Source organism: Oryzias latipes, chromosome 2 (assembly GCF_002234675.1).
Source record: "Oryzias latipes chromosome 2, ASM223467v1".
NCBI lineage: Eukaryota > Metazoa > Chordata > Actinopteri > Beloniformes > Adrianichthyidae > Oryzias > Oryzias latipes.
Window position 1 is genome coordinate 25212335 of NC_019860.2, and position 5363 is coordinate 25217697.

General features: G+C 44.6%; 1 long non-coding RNA gene across 1 annotated transcript; it reads left to right on the forward strand.

Annotated features, from left to right (window-relative positions):
* Window positions 1-302: 302 nt before the first annotated feature.
* Window positions 303-4855, forward strand: LOC105357328. The gene is made up of 6 exons (XR_002872130.1): window positions 303-1170; window positions 1294-1402; window positions 2618-2685; window positions 2764-2843; window positions 4274-4372; window positions 4497-4855. It is a non-coding gene; the product is annotated as an uncharacterized LOC105357328 (long non-coding RNA).
* Window positions 4856-5363: the final 508 nt, after the last annotated feature.

Below are 5363 nucleotides of genomic sequence, written 5' to 3' on the forward strand. Positions count from 1 at the left end.
TGAGTTAACAGCAGACAGATTAGACACAGCCCACGCTTCATTTATACCCATATATACAGATGGATCTAAAGACCCAGCAACAATGCGAACTGGTTTTTCTTTCTGTATCCCTACATTGGACAAATCTGTTGGAGTTAAGACGTCAAAGGATCTTTCAGTTTTTACAGTTGAAATGTTGGCAATATCATATAGTTTACACTGGCTAGAACAGAACAGAATTGGGGATGGTATAATTTGTTCAGATTCATTGTCAGCTTTGATGTCTCTGAAGTCATACAATTCTGAGAGCAGATCAGATATTTTATATGAAATTTATGAGAGTTTGATCAGGTTGGCAAACTTGAAAATAAACATCAGATTCATGTGGGTACCAGCACATAGGGGGGTGGAGGGAAATGAAATGGCTGACTTCCTGGCAAAAAGGGCATTGAAACGGGGAATAGAGATGGAAATTCCATTAGATAGGACAGAATTTAGGGCAATTGTTAGGAGGCGTATTATGGAAGAATGGCAGACACAATGGGAAAGGGAGAGGAAAGGAAGACATCTATTTAGTATTCAGGACAGAGTAGGGAGAGGTATGAATGTCAGAGTAAACACCAGAGATAGCTGCATAATATCACGGTTGAGGATGGGACACACTGGTTTAAATAATACATTGCATTTGATAGGGAAACATCCAACTGGTTTGTGTGAGTGCGGGAGAGGGGAAGAGTCGGTGGAGCATGTGCTATGTCAGTGTGAACTGTATAGGGAGGAAAGACGACAACTGGAAAGTAGGGTACGGATGATAGAGGGTGAGCAAATGACTTTAAAGAAGCTTTTGGGAGGGGAGGAGAATTTCAATGGTGCGATTATAGGTTTTTTGAAAAGAACTAGGTTATTGAGGAGAATTTAGTTTATTATTATTATTATTATTTTTTTTTTTTTAAGTTACATTTGGTTAGGTAATCCCCACTCTGACCCACACTCCAACACAGTAGGTGGCGGTAATGCACCTTCACGTTAGTGCCTCCCGCCAATAAAATCACAAGAAGAAGAAGAAGAAAAGTTGACCATAGGAGACATGGACACCCTCTAGTAAGCGAGGCCGACCACGTCCTCACAGCGATAAGACCTCAGAGGATCCGGGAGTTGGCGGCAGTGACCCGACCGAGCCGATAAGTTCAGGTAAAACTTTTGATCTAAATGGGCATGTTTATATTCGGGGCTTGGAGGCTACGGGGTTATATTTAACCAATTCCGGGGCTATTTTAAATAGCAAAAATAAACCACATCCTTCCCTTTTGCCAGGAAAAGTTCATCTGAAGCGATTGAAACATAATCACAGAGGCTGGACGACGTGGAGAAAACCAAGAAGAAGATACAAGAACACCGGATACGACCCCCCCTCGAAGTTTCCGTATGTATCTTCAGTGTGTAAAAATATTTTGTGCTGAAAAAGTTCGCTTTTGTATAAAACTTCAAGTAACCCAGAAACATCATGTCATCACCTAACGGACAAACGTCGAGCAGCGACATTAACGCGGTAAACAGCAGAGGACGTGACCGGACAGATTAAATGAAGTGCGTGGAGGGGATGGGGGCTTGGGGGGTGGGATCCGCGGCACACGTCTGTGCAGAACCGGGGCCTGTGATCCGTATGGATCATGGATCATCCGCGCAGCCTAGTAGCTTCTCCTGGGATTCGGTGTCAGACTGTAAAACCTCATCACGCGCGGGACGTCATCACCGCAGACCCACACTTAAATTATTTATTTATTTATTTGAAGACACAGAGGACTCATATGGTGTGTGATTTGAACTATAAACATATTCATCTTTGCTAATTATTGTGTATTCTCGTGCGGTTATGGACAAATGTTGGAGACCCAGGGCACTATGTCAATGAGGTTTCTTTTAGGTTCTTCGGCGTCACTCCTCCCGATTCCCCCGCTGGAGCGGCAGACGTCGCCCCCCACCGCCGTGGGGCCTGTGTAGCGCGGGCAGCACCGAGACACGGGGGTCCACCGGCAGCTGCGCCCGAACCGGCTGCACAGGGTCCGAACGTCGGCTCCCCTCTCGCTAAGGGCGCCGGAGGAGGGAAAGGAGAGGCGAGGAGCCTGCGGGGCGAGGGTGGAGCGCAGGCGTCCCGATGTCTCTGCACTTCTGTCAAAAGTGGCAGGAAAATATACGTCTGTATGCGCAACGAGCTCCTCGTGGGAGCGTGAATTCAGCGCGGCAGGAAACATCGTCACCCCGTTAAGATCCTCACTGATGGCTGACACGGTTATCATGTTGGCGTTCCGGTCGCGTAACATGAAGACGGACGAATAAAAGCAGCAGCACGGTTCACTAAAGCAGCCAAACAGACAAACACGTGTTCACTTTTTTTTTGCACTTTAAAAAAGGTTGTTAATGTTTAGCCTATGTTGGACCTTTCCTGCGATGACTTTTCTCTTTCTGACCGTGGTCGGAAAACGTTGGCGGATCTTCCTTTGGGGTTATAAGCTACATGCGTTCTTGAGTTTGCCACTCGGCCGCTGGGGGGTTTTGTGTTGGGCAGGTGCCCGTATTCTAGAACATTGGCCAGAACAGCAATGTTACTGTATCCTCACAGACTTGTTCTTTCTTTCAGATTCTTGTCCATCACAAACACCAGAACCTCGGAGAGCAGCTCCAGTGGAAGGTCCGGGCAGATGACAAGTATGTTTCTTTCTCACTACTGTTTTAGGAAACTTGACAAGAACTCCAGTCAGTTATAAAATATTGTCTTTTTTTTAGCTTCAGAACACCGCACAATGAGGAGATGACGGCAGCAGTGAAAGATGTGGAACCAAATTGGAGTTTCCACCAAGTTAGAAGTAAGCACATGAAGTTGGATTTACACAACTCGCCATAAGTTAGAGATAATGTGAGAGACTCAATGTCAATAATCAGTGTTACTTTCTTTTCAGAGATTTTTTGAATAGGATTGCAATTGTATTGGTGTGATAGACAGCTCATTTAGGCTACGTTCACACTGCAGGCTGAAACGACCCAATTCCGAATTTTTTGCCCCTAAGCGGCCCAATTCCGATCTTTTCATGACAGTCTGAATGACACAGATCCGATCTTTTCAATTGCGACCCAGGCCCCGTGGGTTTGCCGTCCTGATTCCGAATTGTAGCCGTTCTTTTCAATTGCGACCGCCGTCTGACCGGCCAGGCGACTTGATTCCGAACTGTACGTCATCGACACGCAACAAACGTCATCATTTTGCGTTGAAGTAGGCGGGAACGAGAACGTAAACATCAACCATGGCGGACGATGCTGCTGAGATCAGTCAGTGGAAGGGAAGGGAGGTCACTGATTGGATTAATATTTGGGCTGATCGCTCTTTTCAGGCCAAACTCCAGGGCTGGGCGGTTTTTGAAAAAATTTCCAGATAAATGGCAGAGTGTGGTGTTGAACCTTTCCCGCAATAACTTTTTTTTCTTTCTCCCCTTTCCGACCCTGCTCAGAAGCGCGGGGGACCCGAGGCGATCCTCCTCCTCCTCCTCCCTGTTCTGATCCTTAGATTCTCCAGAACCGGTTAATAAAGAGTCCATAGCATTTATTCTGGGGGAAACCTTCTTCTATTACCGTCATCCGTCCTCCGTAACACACAACATGAATGCGCGCCCACACTGCCCCCCCCTATTCTCTATCGCGGCACGCGCTTGCACACACACACACACACACGCGGGGGCGCGGCCCCAACACAAACACATTCCTCTTCCACAACAGTGGGTACAGACGATCCCGACTCCATTGCCTTCTTAAAATGAGAAGATTGTAATTTTGCTGCTCCTTCGTGAAAATAAATGTAATATTACAAAAAGAGCTCCGCTTTTGACAACACTGTTGTTGACATCCATGTTAACGTTTGCTCCTCAAACAACGAGTGACGTCGTTCACCGTTGAGTATTCTTCTGGCTTCTGCGCATGCGGGTCTCGTTTGGGTCGTGTCACGGTCACACTGGAGATCACAAAAGTTCGGATTTACTTGGAAATGTGAACGGTCTAGCAAACAAATCTGATTTTTTCAAAAAATCGGAATTGAGCATTAAGCCCTGCAGTGTGAACGTAGCCTTTGTGTTTCCATGTCTTAAGACCAAACACTAAGTTGCAATAACGATATAGCATTGACAATGGATAATTAAGATAAGCCACTGTGACAGTCTGCATGGCACATTTTGAATATTCCACTTTGGAAACATGTTTGCAATATGTTGACCTCATCTTCTGTACATTTCATATTTCCATCGACTAGGAGCTTGTACTCGAGATATTGACAGTCTCAAGTGCAAAGAGAGAGAATGGAGATAGAAGCAAGGAGGAGGTCAAAAGGAGGACCAGTCAGCATGATCAGGTGAGTTGTCCTATTTGTGACCTTGTTTCATTTACTCAGGTCGTGCATGGTCCAGTTGAACTGCCTATGTGTGTGTATGTTTTTTCCTCTAATTAAAATATCTTCCTTTCCTGTTGGTCCCCAGCTCTTCAAAAAGAGGGTCAAAATTGCTTAGAAGATTCTCAATCAAGAGGATCTGTCATATATAAAAGGAGCCAATGCAAACTATGTCAGCGACGTAGAAAGTGACGAGGACAAACCATCTTATTATCAAGCCTCGCCAAAGTGGCGCTCCACCAGGCTAACCAGGGTGATGCTGAAATGCCATAAAGCCTGGGATGAAAACTGGAGGAGTGGAATTGAGCCAAAATTACACTCAGCTGGCTTTACTGAAGGAAACCCACCACCAGTCAAGAGCTGCTATCTGGCAGAAGAGAAAAAAAGGATGCATGTTTGTTTGTGGTTTTATTTATTTATTTTGTAATAAAATATTTTTGAGTAATACCGGTTTTCTGTTACCTTTTATTTCTTATATATTTTTGAGATGACTGGTATCTTGAAATATCCTGACTTACATCACTAGTATTTGTTCTTCAGATATGTCTGCTGGCCATATGTTCCAAATCCTAACTTCAGATATGACTAGTATACGGACATCAGATATCAACAGATATGACATGGATAGAATCTGGAAATTTCCTGACCTTGGATATCACTAGTAACGCATCTCATATCTGGAGAAAATCTCATCTCCAGATTTTATCACAATAAAAGTGTCCCATACTCGGAGTTGATATGCTCAGGACATGAACTTAGAAACAGTCATGTCCGGAGAGTATCCACCGTAGATATCACCAGATATGGGGTATTTCTGAGGATATCCAGACAAATATATCACCTGATTCTGGGGGCTTTTGCGCAGTGATGATTTTGATATTTTGAGAAATTCCCACCAGGCTGTTAAAGTGGCATTTATATTAATACTTTTGAAACAATCCTGTTTTTTAACTAT